Genomic DNA, 16,804 nt, shown 5'->3' on the forward strand with positions numbered 1-16,804 from the left:
ATTCAGTCAAAAAACTGAACAAAAGACACTGTTAGCTTCACGAGTTCTTGATCATGGATTCAGCCCAGGCAGTCAACATCCAGCACAACAGGCACCAGTCTACACTTGCCTGTTTGCCTGTCCAGCACAGGTTATGCCTATCCATGTTAAGCACCCCATGCTCTCCCTGAGCTCATGGGCATTCTCTTGAATGGATAACAGTGGGAAGCTCTTTGGAGTCAGGGTTTGGACACATGCCCCAGCATGTCATGTTGGACTTCAGTCCCTTCACAGCAGATGCCCAACAACATGATGGTGCTCGTGAATAGAGTTATTCAGAAGAGCAGACAGTTGTAGGCACAAGAAATGAGCTAAGAGGTGCAGGCACAGCATGCATTTCTAAAGAGATAACGACACAGCTTTGGCTTTAATTACAATGCAAGTGCCACAGCAACAGTGAGATCATTCAAGTCAATTCCTTCTGTCAGCTGCATCAGTGCAAATCAAAACTAACTGCAGGAGTCACACAGCTTGGTGCAGCCCTTGTTCACATGATAATAAATCAGGCAAAAATCCACTGGACTCAGTACAGCTGCATGGGTAATTAAAAAGTGCCTGTGGGTGGAGTCCTGGAAATCAGACCCCAGTGATATAAATCCACTCTGAGCAGTATGAGGAAGAGCAGAGTCTGATTCAGCTCCTCCCAAACAGAAAGGATGGCAAATGTCAATAGTCAAAATATTTGCAATATGAATTTTCCTTGGCTTCTCTCATGCCTGTAAATAAAAACTCAGATCATTTTATTCAGGCATATTTTTTCTGTTTCTCACAACTGCACTTAATCAAATCAAAAAGATTATTAAAATTCTTTGACTCACCAAGCAAATATGGGAAAACACAAGCAAAGAAAGTACCTAGCTAGCAGACCTGATAAAGAAAGGATGTTTATACTATACAAATGGAAACTATAGAGGCTCCAAACTTCTGAAAATTGCTCTCATTACACACAGGGAATATTACAATATTCAGTCTTGGTCTGTCAGAGGTCCATTTTCTCCAATAGCCTCTTTGCCACCGCAAAGATCTAGATGAAGCCTAAGAACATTGCAAGCATGTGCCAGTGCTCTCCTAAAAGATCCTACTACCCTACAGCAAACTTCTGCTTAGTGTCACTAAGCCAAAAGTATTGAATTTATTGCTTTCTGGTATAGTTTTCTTCCGTTGTCAGAAGTGGTTACTTCCATAGATACTGTATAGTTACACATAAAAATATCACAAAGGCCTTTGCCCTGCCTATCACTAAATCAGTGAACTTGTACAAATTTTCATGCTAATACATCATGAAAACAACTCACATAGTCCTAAGAAGGCATGTTCACTCTGAACCCAGAGGGGAAGTGAGACACGGAGCAGCCTGAGTGCTGCAGCGAAGGCCAGTGAAGGATCAACAGAACAAAGAATACAGACGAAGTTTTCCAAGCTCAACATGGGTGAGCTACCTAGTAGACCATCATTCTTCTCTACTACTGCCTCCAACAAAAATGCTGCTTTTGGAATGGTTAGATGTTAAGTATTTCACCTTCTTGAATATATATGGTTTCAATTCTAGTCTTTCTGGCTTTAATTCCTAGACAAACCTCAGCTTTCACTGACAGCTGCACCAAAGGGAGCCTCAGCAAAGTCAGTGATGTTGCACTGGGCTTGAACACTGTGATCTAATAACAAGCCCAAATGCATCATAAGCAAAGTGGCACAGTGCACACATTCTGTCTCCTGCATTCACACAAAAAGTATGTCTCATTTTTCCTGCCCCATGCCCCCTCCATGCCATAATCCGCAGGCTGCTTGCAGGATGCAAAGTGGGTTCATTAGCACCCCTCACACCACTGCTGATGGGGATCTGTCCTGATGCAGACAGTGCACAAGGCCTTTTCTTTACAGATCAGATCCTATCCAGCACTATCAGAAATCTTCCTCAGTCAGCGAGCAATTAAAATAATTACCTTTAATCACATTCTTCAATTACTCCACAGTACTGAGGCAGGACTTGGAGGGCTGGGACCAGATGCAAACATATTCTGTTGTGATTAAAACTGACTGAAATGCTCCAATGAATATAAACCACTGACTATTCACCTGTTTTGGGAAAAACCCTTGTATGTTTGAAGCTGCTTCATATTTAAACTCATTAGAGTGACACCAGGGAAGCAACAGAAAGCTGTGCTGAGTGCCCAAGAGCTCCTGAAGGGACCCCCTTCAAAGGGGCTGCTACCTTGGAATGCATGAAAACTCAAAATAGCTACGCAGAAGAAAAGGTCTCTGTGTGCTCTTTCCTGCCAAAGGGATGCAGTGCCCAAAGTAGAGCTAGAATGACTCTCAGGTACCTCAGGGGTGCTGGTGTGAGGAGATAACTGGATATGTGTGGTGTGGGACTGTGGACAGTAGTAGGTTCACAAGGACTTGGCTGGGGATGCCTGGGAATTTGCTTTTTCTTGCAAGCAAACCGATGATATAAAGAACTAAAGATAAGAGAGAATTAACTGATGTTGGGAAGGGGTAAAAAGTGATTGCAGAAGAAAAGGCAGAATATGTGAACTTATACTTGCGTCAAATCCCTGTTTTAGCAGTCAGAACAACAGAAAAAGCAGAGTAGTGCCAACAGTCATTATTTAATTTGGGAGTTTTGCACAAGCTGATACTCTACTTGAGACACTAAGTCTTCAAGTCATATAGCTGTGGCAACACCCACTATAATTTTAAAAATACCTTGCTTTTCAGCACATTAATAAATAATGCAGGTCTAATTCATAACATTTTTCAAATAATGTTAATGAGACAATAACTCAAATCTAGTTCCTATTACAGCATGATCTACACATACAAGATGGTGCAAATGGAAAATTATTCTCAAACCCACGTGATGTAATATCAGCATAACCAATACACTTTTGATTCAGATCCAACAGCTGTCAGGCTTTTCAAACCAGATGATGAAGCTGTGACTGGACCTTTTGTATGAGTCATAAATGCCTTCTTACTATGACTAAAGGAAAATTAAAAATGCATGTCATGTTGTTGATTATTCAGTAGAAACTATTCATTGACCTAAAAGCACATGTTTTTTCAGGCATCCTTCTTGGGGAGGTGATGTTATTGATCAGAATTGGGCTGAGGCTCTGAGCATGTCAGGGAAAGGAGCAAAGGGCAGCTGTGAGGGCAGAAAGGCTCATCTCCAGCAGCAGCAGCAGCAAAGAGAAATACCAGGATCAGGGGGAACCCAGAAGTGGCACCTAGCCCCAAACCAAATAAGAGCTGCTAGTTGTCTGCTCCCAAGCCTTCCTACTATTATCTATTATCTTCTCCTGCATAATTTGTCATAATCTCTGACTCGTCAGGCCAATTAATCATGCTTCAGAAAAAATGAGATTTCTCGCAAGGAGATTATCTGTCTCTGACAAACAAGGGATAATTCAATTAGCTTCCTTTTCTAAACATTTAGTAACTGGTTTTGGTAAATTAGTCCTTTTTGTAATTTAGCTATAATTTAGGAAGATTTAATATGTCATTAGGCACACTGAATTCTGTGTTAATATAACATTATGGCTGAGATTTTAATTGCGCCAGAGTCAGGAACTGTATACATAAATGGCTTGATTCCCACATGGAAGCAGCTGATAGGAAATACATAGAGCTCCACAGAAATTCTCCTTCAAATCCCTTCTTTTAGTTAAGCACATTCTTAAGGACTCTGGAGAATAGGAGGCTTTTTCTGACTTGAGTAGGAGCTCCAGGAATTCAGTGTAAAAGACAAATATTCACATATTTATTTGCAGAATTTCCAAACACTACACAAATGTATGGATTTAACTTGGGTTTAACTCTCTTTACAGTTCTTGAAGTTCCTGTTTCCCATCCTGCAATTTCCTGGGAAAATCCCAGTATCTAACAGTGGTACCTGACTGTGGCCTGTCTAATGAGAATTTCTTCTGTTTCATTCTGGAAACAGGCCTTTTAGTCCTTTTGGACATTGCCAATTGATACTAATGTAATGGCATTAAATAAGTCGATGCAACTACACACTGAGAGTAAAAATCAGCATCTTTCGTGCTGGGGGAAAATCAAGAGAAAATCAAAGCAATTGAGTTGTTAAAACTCAAGATCCTCAACACTTATGTCCTTTAACACCCAAAGCAATTGGATGTTAAAAGGCATAAGTGGAGAAGCAGATTTTAAAGTAATGTTAATTGCTTTACCACAGCAGGGTCAGCCAGACTTTTCCTGAGCTGCAAGTGAAGAATCAGCCAAAGAGAGTGATCCCCACACACTGCTGGCTGCAGCCTGGCCAGTCAGGATCCAGAGCTTCCTGACTGGTCTCTGCAACAACAGAGCTCAGGGTATTTCCCAGTGCACTGAGTAGTAACCTGCCCATGGCAGATCCTTTCAGAGATTGTGTATGACTGTATGGATCCACCAAAAAATGCTTTGTTTTGCAGAATCTCTTCTTTCAGAGAATTTTGGAGCTTAGGCCAAGGCAGCCTCCTCCCACCATTTGAACAGATTTGCCAATTTCTATTAGAACTTGATAAAAGAGCAGAAGCCTCCAAGACATTTACATTCCAGCATGCTTCATGAAGGCAAGCAACTAGAAAAAAAGACACAAAACCCCATTTCAAGCTTTTTCCCAGACTGGGGCCTTCTCTAGATCTGTCCTTGCAGGTTACCTGATGCCTACTAAGATCCATGGCCTTCTTTAGCAAACATCAACCAAGCACACAACCAAATCTGTTGAGAAGCCAACTTCATGAGTTCTGTTTCTTTCTCTCATAAGACAAATCTGTTTTCACTGGAAACACACATCTCTCAGCAGAAGTAGTAGGAAAATGGCCACAGCCTACACCAAGGCAGTTCAGCCCATCAGACTGGCACATGCCAACTCTGTGGTAAACCAGACTGATGAAAACACTAAGGTGGTTATCACAGACCTTTTTATCACAGCCTTTCTGATTCTCAGCTGGAATGACTGGTACCCATTTACAGCCAAGTCGATCAAGAAAAGCCTCAAAGCAGCACAATCTGATTCTCTCCCTCTCTTGAAAACACTCATCCCTGTCATGACAAGGGAGCTTATACCTCTGTCAAAATGCCAAATGTTGTAACCATTCTGCCACCACACTTTCATTTAGAGAAAAACAAGAATTTTCCTCCACTTCATTTAAGGGTTAAGATACTGCAGGACTCATTAGATGTCATGCTGTTCACTAGTTTAAAGTCCTAAATTCATATTTGAAACAAATTGTATAAAACTGAGGCTTTTTCATGAATTATTTCATGTGGTAATAGGAGACAGGATTCTGGACTCAGCTGCACACCAGAAAAGACTGGGAGTAACTTGATGGAATTAATTCAGGAAAGAGCAGTACAGACAGGAGGAGACTTCAGCCCATGTATTTTTTAATTTAAAATATTTCTATATTTAACTACAGTTCCAAACTCAATGCTTATTACTATTAAGGGATTTATTAGGCAAGGATTGGTCTGGACAAAGTCCAGCTGACCCCAGTGGGAATTTTGCCCAAGTAAACTTCCCATTGGAGTAGGCAATACTATTTGTATGCTCACAATCATAAGCATTAGCAGAGACCAGACCCACATCTGAAAACTGTTTCATTAGCTCTCAAAGGTACCATTACCAACAGAGGTGAAACTTTAAAAACTATTGGGACAGATTCTCTCTGTGCCTTTTTGGCCTGCATAGTGTCCATTAACATTTGCAAGCAGCTGAGATGAATTCACAGCCCTGGACTGCAGGGTGCATTAAGCTCTTTTAATTTTCCTCCTCCACAATGCCATTGTGGGGTGTAAAAGTGAGGGTTGGAAAGGTAAATATCCTGGGGAACATGTGTTCATAGCATGTGTGCAGCTGTGCCTTTAAAAACTGCTGGTCTGAGCCGTGTAGAAGGAAATGCTCAGTTGGATGGTGTTCCCTGCAGAACAATGCTGACACATTCAGATATCATGTTTACAGGCTGTCAGACTCACAGATTTGGCATTAGCTCAGGACAAAGTACGGTATTGGCGAGAATCAAACTATTCTGCAGGAATGGCTAATGGAGTGGGTGAACTTCCTACTAGTGAAAAAAACCCTCAGAGAAGACCTGCACAGTTTCTACAGCTATAGTGAATACTATCAGAAGGATACTGGGCAGAAAGCCATTTTATTTCTGATAAAAGTTGGTTCTCAGTCGCTTGAAGTTTTTATTAGTTTTCAATTAAGACAGCCAAAAGGCTCACAATGAAAATGGATTGCAGAACCTTAAGGAGGACTGCATTCTGTGCAAAAATGGAACAGGATCGATTTAATGCAGGGGGAATGGAGAATATTAAAGGAGTTTATAGCAGATCTAAGACTTGGAAGATGAACTTTTTTTTCTGAAGTGGGGAGAAAGGGGGTTGGGGGAGCATGGTAGTTGACTAACCCTGATAAGAGCAGAGTTCATCACTGGCGTGAAGAAACACATGCACAGGGAAGCCAGAGAGAGGACCATGAAAGACCCAGAAATAAACTCTGGCAAAACATCTGGAATCTGACAAGCAAAGGAAGTCACCCAGACTTAACTGAAGCTTACAGGGTGCTGGTTGCTCTGATATTGTGGCCTGGTAGCATGCAAACACACCATAAGTAAAGAAATAAAGACAGGACCTGCTCACGGCATTTAGAGTACAAAACAACAGTATGTGACTCGGCACACAAGCCAAAACCATGCCCAGGGCTTAAAAATATTATTAAAATCATAATTCTTGAGGAGATGGCAAAGAAGACCTGGCAAGTTCAATGATGACAACACCGACACTGCTGCTTCTGGAGATGTCTGGACAGCATGGCTACAAAACGTGATTTGGCTGCAGCTGTGGGCTGCTCAGTAATAGTGTTTTCTAGGATTTAGTGAAGAAGGAAAATCTTATCGTTGATCTTAACATTCTAAGTCTGGTCAAGACAGTACACTTGTCAGAGAAGGAGTGACCAAGACAAGTAAAAAAGGCTTTAGTGACACTTTTGGAAAATTGGGATGCTCTCAAAGAGGTCTGAACAGTGCTGAAAGGACACAACTGCTCTAACACACAAGCTACAAGAGTAGCTCCCAGGAAAGCTACTCTTGTAAAGAGAGGGCAAGCTTAGACGCATTATTCTGGGACAGTAGGGAAGAAATATCAGTCCAGTTGTTGAACATTTGTTTTGGTTGCTGAAAGGGGCAAAACAGACAGTTCATGGAAAGCCAGGATGTCCCTGAGGACAAATGCTGATATGAGCAAAATCAAAGTAGAACTCAGGGTATTATAATTTTTAAATTTAAACTTCAAATCTGCTTTTACACATCATATTAATCCAGAGATTGTACAGCATTTAAAAATGGAAATATTGTCAGTAGAAAGAACTGCAGATGTTAACAATTATTGACACATTACTCACATTTCATTGTAAAACGGATGTGTGCATTAATCTAATTATATTAACTAATATAACATAGGCCTTTGACATATTTATCAGCATAATTTTTTCTGTGAGTCAATGCGTTAAATATGGTTTTGATTTTGTTTACTTTCCTAAGTTCAGTGTCAGAGAAGGAAAGTATATTTGTTACAGGCTGAGAGATCAAAGGAAGCAGAGAAAGTCTCTGGGTATTATCGGAAACCTGTGTTTTGACAGTAGGCATTTTCAATGGGTGAGTGGAATGTTATGATCTCCAGCTTCACTCAAATTACTTCTTTTTGATGATAGTACTTCCTTATTCTGAGGCTATACCACAAACAATTATGGAACATTTTGGAGCCTGCATTGTGTGCTATTACTTTTAAAAGATAGTATCCTGCTTCCTTTTTTCCCCTGTAATCTTTTTTTTTTTTTTCCTTCACAGCAATGTTCAAATACACTCCTTTTTGGCAAATCACTTGCCTATGCCGTAGCTCATATTATGGTCATTTAGCACTGTGGTCATTCACTTTCTGGCTAGCTTTTCTTTTCAGTCAGTGTTGACTGCCTTTGCACTGAGGAGCTTGAATAACAAAATAAATGAATACATCAGCCTTCAAGAGCAGAATCACCAGCAGACATTTAACAAGATACTGCAAGGTACAACATACGTTATGTGCCAGTCAAGCAGAATTTAGATGCTCTCACTCACCCATCTGATTTAACTTCAGAGGTTTCCTAGATTCAAATACAGACTTCCTTTAAAGATCAGCATGATGTCTATTGTGAGTCCCAGAGAAGGAGGTGAGTTCTCCTCATTTGTGTCTCTTCACAGCCACTCAGGCACACACAAACCTTGTAGCCTGGTGAAGTCAGTCTCAGGTGTGGGAAACCCTTCAGCAGTAACTTCCTGGATAGAAGCTTTTGCTCAATGTCTGCTGTGGACAACATACATTTTTATAAAATTGCAGCTCCAAGAAACTGCACTGTTTTTCTATATATAATTCCACAAACCCATGAAAAGCAACTCAGCCACTGCTTATTGGCACTCCTCATCAACAATCCCCATCAGAAACTTCCACTGCTATTATTAATAACTTTTAACAGACTATAACCATCAGAATAGAAAGTCTAGCATTGCTTCTTCATGAAGAGATGGTTTGTGTTTTTTAAACTGTGCAAATATTAGTATTCTCTTTAAAACAAACCAACCAACCAACCAACCAACCAACCAACCAACCAACCAACCTACCACTGGTGCTTTGCCAAAATCTGACTTAACATCAACACAGTACACTTTTAATACCTTCATGGGTGACAAAAATAATTTTTCATTTTTCCAGGGTACAATCCCGAGTTCAAAGCTCCCTATCCCAAGCCAAGGTTTTCTGCATTTAGAAAGTGCAGAGGAAAAGCCCTCTTAGTGTTCTACAGAGGAATTTGAAGGATGCTCACTTGTAATTCTGCCCACGTCCCAGCTGCCCTGCACAGACTATTGTTCTATGTATCCATGGAGCCAGAAAATCATACCAGACACAGTCAAAAGGATCTGGCTGCTACTTCACCACATCAAAATCACTAATTTTTAATGGGTCAGGACCTCTCCTCTTCCATCAAACAAAACAAATAATTTGGTTCCTTTTGAAGGCCTGCTGTTGAAGCAGCTATCTTCTTTCTGGTTTGGGAGACAAACTTTGTCCATTGCCTTCTCATGTAAGGAGAGGAATGCAGGAAAAAAAAAATCTGATTCTTTTTTTTAACAGGTAGGACATATTTGAGAGCTTCTCCAAAGCAACTATTCAGACAGAAGAAATACAAGCTGATTTGGTGATATGGTATCCCTACATCTTTTCCATGTGGCCACAACAATGATAAGAAAAATATCTATTTTTGGTTAAGGGATGCATCCAAGCTTATGTTATGTGCAGTATGTGAGACACAGCTTCTTTCTCTGCAAAGAATCATTTAAAAAATGGCTCTTGAACTTCTGTACTTTGAAAAACAACAGACAATGTATTTCTTTTGCTCCTTATTTTTACCTTTAAAGGAAAGAAGATGAAGAACACAATATTCAGTACCTGACAGCCACATGAAAGAGATGCCCTTAATGTGCTACAGCATCTGCCCGTTTTTCACTTAGATGCAATATTGAGGAACATATGTCCTCATCTACAACATGAAAGGCAATCTATTCTAAAATACCTACTTTCTGAAGGACATTAAGCAAATATTTTGTTTATCCAAAGCTGGGTCTAAAATTCTTCCAAGAGATCATCTTAGAAACACAAGTGAGGTAACTTCTTAAGTAGTTCACAGATCTACTGGATATTTGGATAAACATTTTTCATTATTTCGCTGCTCAGCAGGAAACATAACCACTTGTCTCATCCATAACTCCTCCTGAAGCTCAGAGGTCAAAGTTCAGCCACTACTCAAACCTATATAGCATACAAAATTTGAATGAAGTTCCCTGATTAAACTGTCTCTGATAAAGATATTTACTGGAAGAATTCCTTAAAAAAGAGTAGGATTTTACTTCTGTTTTTAAGTTTAAAGAATCTGTTTTAAAATTAGCAGCTTCCAAAGTGTAATGACACCATTCCTGACAACAGAGCAAAAGTGCAGTACATCTTCCAGGGACATTCCTGAGGTTAGGGAAGGATTCTCTGCTTCTTTGACAACAAACTCTGCACTGTGAGTATGTGCGTGGGTATTTTGTTTTCAGCTTGCAATGTTTTAAAAAACTCAAAACTCAGAGTCACAGCATTTATTATCCAAATAAGAAATCTGATCAAGGAGTTATTATCCTTAAGAAAAGCAGAAATAGAAGAAACTCTTGGTGGACATGGTAAAAAATGGAGATCCAAGGGCAAGATTCAATCTACGTTCAAGAGGGACAAAGTAGGTCAGAGAAAAAATGTTGTTGTTCCTTGGGATGTGAAGGCCTTAAATGTTTTGTTGTATTGGTTTTTTTTTTTCCTGTGGTGTGTTCAAGGATCTAGTATTTCTACTAAAGAAGACAATATACAGAAAGCAGAAAGCAGTCTCAAAAATAAACAAGGCTAGAAGAGCTCTTTAGGTCTCATTTAGTCCAACATTCTTCCCTTTAATTCACCTTCACCCAAACCTTGCATTCCACAACCATTCAATTCCCTGCTTGGACACTACTTCAATCTTTCTCAATCCTAGTGACTGGGTGAGGGCAGATCAGAAATATCAGGAAGGGGAAGGGGTACTTTTCTTGTAATATTTCTGGTTTCTGGACAGAAGCAGGTAGGTCAAAAGAATTGCTGTGGAAGCATTTATTTTTAAGATACATCAAGGCTAAATGTGCTACTTTGGAAAATTTGAAGAGATGTTTGAAAACTTACGACAATAAATCCAAGCATAGCCCTACAAATCTGAGACAAGTACACCTTCTGACCTTAGTTCACTGCTTTTGTAGTGCGACTTTCCAAGAGCCGTGTAGCAGCTGTTCACCTATCCCTGTGTGGGTGCAGCAATTGTTTCATGATCAGCTTCACCATAAAATGTTCTCCCTCCCATCAAGCCTTATGCTATCAGAAACCACATCTGGCACCATGGCAGCCACACTGCCACCCTGTCCACAGAGGAGGGATGCACTGGAAAACTTCTGTCTCCTCAGCCCAGAGCTAAGTGGCAAAGGAGTACATTGAGTAGTTGGGTCTGATCAGTGAGTCTCTGAGACACATCTTGCTGAGACAGCACATGCTGCAAACCATATGAAGCTGGAAGAGTCTCCTGGGAACACAGTACTGTGTGTTTCCCCTGCCCTTAAGTACTTGTTTATTCCAGCTACAGTCAGAAAAAGGGCACTGAACCAGAAGGATCATTGCTTTGTCTCAGTAGAGTCATCCTTATATCAGTCAGTCCCTTAGAAGGAAGGTCCAGAGACAAATTATGGACACAAAGTCCATATAAAATATGCTGCCAGCACAGATTGTGTGGAAAGCACAGACTGAATTCCATGAAACATGAGACTTCACAAATAAACCATATCCTGCAGTGTTTCAGAGAGACTTGTCCTTCCCCAAACCTGTCTGCAATACTTATTTGGGGAGGAAGGCAAGCCAGAACAGGTGATAGCCCAGTGCATTGTCAGGACAGCTCTCACTGACTCTGTGGTTCTGGAGTCTGTGCCCTCTGAGCTGAGCAGAGTGGGATCAGCAGGCTCAAGGGGGTAGCTTGAAGTCCTGTCAGTAATGTTTTAACTGGGACAGGTGCCTAATGAGAATACATAGCCAGAACACACCAATGCACTGAAAAGCTTTTGAAATCCATTTTAGCATGACCTTTGCTCACCTGCTGCCAGAAATAAGGCCAGCAAAAAGTGACATTGTAACATTTTTGGAGGACAGAACTGGAGCAGCAATGGACTTTTTAATGGTTCCCAAATGACACTGCCACCTACCATTCTACGAAGCTGACACTGCTACATACAGCTATATGAAGCTGGAATTGTGTCTTTGTACACGACAATCACAGTAAGATTCTTCATCTAATGAACACACCTAACAATGCAGGAAGGACACATGACAGAGTCTCTAAACACTCTTGCAAAACACCTACAGGTCTCATTTTTTCTCAGGATTAGTAGTGCCCTGAAAACTGCAATGATCAAATGTAAAACAAAAGCTAAGAAAAACATACATAATCCCCTGTGCTTTTGTGCAGTCCCAAACATAATCATAAAAGTAACAACAAAAGCAAGTTTCATGCACCAAAACAAAATGTACTCTTATTTGAAGAAAGAGAAAATGAAAAATACATTACAGCATCAATAGTAAGCATTTCACTTCTCCATGAAAGTATGGCTGCACAACAACCACAAAACCTCAGACCCTACCCAGAAACATCAGAATCCTTCATTCATAACCCTGAAAGAAAAAAAAGAAAAGGGAATGGAAGAAGGACACTTTACACAGGGGGAAAGGAAATCTGCAGTTAACCACATCACCCTATCTATCTAGGTATTTTCCAATCAGTCGGAAATAAATAGCCACAAGAAAATTATGATCTAAGCCCCAAACACTGTGTAAATATTGCATGATGTTCAGAGACCTAAAAAGCATGATGCTTACAATTTGGTAGCTCTGTTTTTCCTGTTGACAAGGAGCTGGGTTCACAAAACAGTATTTTCCACATGCTGATCCACCAAATAGCCATAGAAAAATACCAGAAGGAGAACCACGTTGTTCAGGAGTTCTGGATTGCTATAGTTCAAAGGCAACTTGGCCATTTATAGGAATAGGAAAGTTTGGGAACAGATCCAAATACTCTCCATGCTTGGCAACATGGAACCAGTCTGGATTTTATCCTCTCTAATCACTGAACATTCATTTGTAATTGGGATTCCTTGGGCCATGGGAGCTACCAGCTGCTGGATTCTGGAAAAGACCTGGCCATAACATAGGTCTCCGATGGTAGGTTCCAGGTAGGCAGAAAACATCTTTGCACGCTGCCTACATGAGGTGTGGAAGAGTGATAAGCTGTAGTTGTCCTGAAAGATGATGCCCAGATGGAAGTTAAGAGCAGAAAGTTCAGAAACAGTTTATTGCTGCAGGTGGGGAGCAAATTCCATACATCACTGAGAACAAGCATAGCTCTCCTTAACAGCATATCAGGTATGAAAGCAGGCAGCCCACCCCAGCCCATCAACACATGGTGAGAGCTGCAGCCTTGAGAAAACCTTTTTTCCATGCTAGAGCCCAGCCAAAGCAGCCCAGTGTGAGTTGCAGTGGATGCCACTGTGTCCCTCTGCCACACTGCAACCCTACTGTAAGGGCAATCTACAACCCTGCTCACAGGAATCCTGCAGCACATTCTGGAGATAGATTTGGGAATGCAAGTAAGACTTTTCAAAGAAAGAAGGCAGATTAAGGACAGCCAGAGAGGGAGGACAGGACAGCAAAAGCCAAGAGGTTGTGGTTACCTCTCCTGACAGATGTGACTTTGCAGAGAGGCAAAGAGGATTTGCGTAGCAGGTCTTGCCCTGAGCAACCAAAGCTGATGATTACAATAACAGTGCCCCAGGGAGAGAGTGGCTCCAGGCTCTGCAAACAGTCAGTCTGCGCTGTGTCAGCTGCACCGGAGTGCTGATTAGGCACTTTTCTCCTCAGAGCAAACCCATTCAGCAGGAAACGAGGCCACACACGTGCAGCCAGAGCAGAGAAAGCCATATCCTGAGGGTCAGATGCTCCACTGGCGTGTGTCAGGACACTTCCAGAGCAGCAAAGGGATGGTGCACTGCCTTACAGAGAGAGCTGTGCACCCAGCCTGGGGGAGAAAAAGGGAATTGCACTGCATGTTCATTTTGGCCTTTGGGATCTTTGGTGCATGGGTAAACTGTGGTGGTATCAGGTAAGAGACACCAAAAATCTTGAAAAAACTTCTTACAAAGGCAGAAACATCTTAGCAGCAACAAGTGGGTGGAAGGGACGTAAGATATTGAGCGTGAAGAAAGGCAAATCATTCGTTTGCCACCTTTCATGCTGGTTGCCCCAGTTCTAATAGCAAAGCCTTCCAACAGAGGGCCAAAGAAAGGTTGCATTTCACCCACCTGCAGTCCAGAGGCGAGAACCAATTTGTAAAAAGTCATCCAAAAAATCAGCATCAAACCTGGGTAGATGGGAGGTGAGAAGTTTATGTTTGTCCACAGCTCATTAGCCTGACTAGTGAGTCAGGTCCATGACTACTGGGTCCATGATTATTGAGATTTCCAGAGGAAACAAAACTCACCTGCCCAGGTTCCTGATGTAAGTTTGTCAGAGGCCTTTGGCCCTCCAAGGGCAGCTAGGCTTCCAGCTTGTGGCTGCTTGCATCTGGGAGAAATCCTTATCCATTCGAGATTCTAGGTGGCAGAAGCCCTATACCAGGCACAGGTTTAGGGTTAGGGTTAGGGTCAGGGTTACGGTTAGGGTTAGTGTTGGAGGGGCTTCAGGCCAGCAAGGTAGGTTTCGAGGGCCTCCGGGCCAGCTGTCTACGTTTCGAGGGGCATGTTCATTTGGCATTCCGGATTTTTGGTGCATGGGTAAACTGTGGGTTATGGTTAGGGGTTAGCTAGGGTTTGAGGGGCTTTGTGCCAGGCGGCTACGTTTCGAGGGGCATGTTCATTTGGCCTTTGGGATTTTTGGTGCACGGTTGAACTGTGGGTTAAGGTTAGGGTTAGTGGCTAGGCTAGGGTTCGAGGGGCTCCGGGCCAGGCGGCTAGTGTTCCAGGTCATCCGGGCCAGGTGGCTAGCGTTTGCTGGGCTCTGTTTGGCACAATGTAGATACAGTGTGCTCGGCGCTGCGTTACTTGATGAGTGCTGCTGGCAGTGTAATTTAGAGAGAGTGAGACATGTACATAGATCTACAGGTCCTGTTCTAGCTGTGCAAATAAAAGCTCTCCTTTAGAAAAAACCTAAACGGGCAGCATCATCTGAGCACATTTATACAACGACAAGTAAAAAAGATTTTCAGCCTAGACAGTTTATAAAAGTACCTTTGGAACTTTAGAATAAATATCCCTTGAAGAATAAGCATCACTTTTTTTTTTTTTTATGTTGTTGAAGAACTTTCAAGACAGAGCAGTAAAAGTGATTCTACACACAAGACAGAACCCACAGCACAGAGGGAACTCTCAAAACTACAGAGATCACATGCACAAAACAGAAAGAGCATGTTTTCAGTAAACTGTCAGACACGAGAGATTTCAGAAGTCCAAATGTGTCTTTGACTTTTTTCTTTCTTTTATCATAGACAAATACCTTATATAAAGCCTTCTCCCCAGTTAAATGATCTAGTTCTGCCCCAAAGCTTTTTAGGGTTCTTGATGCAATTAAAGGAACTGTTGGTGCAAACAGGAATTGTTGACAAACAACAAACATTGATGCTGATTCTCGCAGTGCATCTTTCAGCTCTGTAGGGTCCAAGCACTCATGTGGGATCTTAGGCACTTCTTATTGATGTCTTTACACCAGTATTTTGTACATACCATTAAAAGATTAGTAGGCTAAAAGAATTTATGAGAGACATGGAGTGAGACATGAATGAGCCCAGCATAATTAAATGAGAAGGTTTAAGATGTCCATCCAGCCTATCTTCTCTCAAGCAACAGCAAGGAGTAGATACTTTGGAAGCGTGTGCAAAATCAGCCATCCCTGGTTTCCTCTCTATTAGCAGTCCAAGGATTCCCTGAAATGGAGTTTCCATCAGAACTATCAAACTACATAATTGCTGGTAGAATGTTTTTGGTGAATCTGTCTGTTTGTTTTTGAAATAGTTTATCTTTTTGATAGGATTTCCCTTTGCTGTGTTAAAGGAGTAGATTTGAATCTACAGATTTTAGTTACCTCCCCGCTCAGTAAAAATTTTAAAAACTGCTTCTACTTCCTCAAGTCTGCTGATCGTTCTGTGCATAATCCAGACCTGTCACACTCTTGTGAGAAGTTATTGGACTGTATGGACACAAAAGTCTCACCCTGGAGGAAACAAATGACAAGATTTTAAAGGCAGTTTTCAGTCTCATAAAGATCAGATTTAGCACACATTAAATTTTCTGTGATGCTTAAAAGCAGACATGTATTATCCTGTCTAACTGATTACTAGGAGAGGGGTGGAGTAGCTAAATCTGTACTACTCGCCCTATCCAGGGAAGCAAGAATGCCAATGTGTTTGTATCATCTATGCTTCATGCAACCTGAATATATAACCCACCATACCTGCAGGCAGAAATATTTAATCCATGTCTGGGGAGATTTGAAGGCTTTCAAGTGATAAACACTTCAAAAGGAGCACAGGGGAAAGGCAGGAACAAACTGCAAAGTGCCAACTTCCCTTGTCCATTCTGGCCTAGCAATGTAGTACCCTTTGTGAAGACAAGGATGGTAACCTTGGGGTGATGCACCTTAAGCTACTGTAGCAATTAATTCAGGATGGTTTTAGAGAGGCCAGTAGGTGCTGTCACAGCAGAAGGCAAACACCAGAGCACAGTATGCAATGTCCTGGCACAGGTATCCTAAATGCCTGCGGCATTCATCCCCATGCCTGCGGATGGGCTACTCCTGCCTGCCAGACCTCTTTGCCCTCAGGCTGCCACCATCTGAACCCACGGAATGGGAGATAATGTTAACTAGAACTGCCAGGGAATGGTGGTCCTGTTCCAGTTATGGAATGGGATGAGTGGAATGGGCATGTAGGAGTGCAAAATTGCCAACACATCCAGGAAACCTGAGAGGATGCCTAACACAGCCTTCCCCGTCCCAGCAATCTACCCCACAGCCTCCGGGCTGCCTCACCTGCTCATATAGAGGTTTTCTGTACTCAGGGTGAGAGGGAGTTTCTCATTTCCCATCG

This window comes from Chamaea fasciata, unplaced genomic scaffold (genome assembly GCF_029207755.1).
Source record: "Chamaea fasciata isolate MVZ Bird 193981 ecotype frontalis unplaced genomic scaffold, bChaFas1.0.hap1 SCAF_9, whole genome shotgun sequence".
Taxonomy (NCBI): domain Eukaryota; kingdom Metazoa; phylum Chordata; class Aves; order Passeriformes; family Sylviidae; genus Chamaea; species Chamaea fasciata.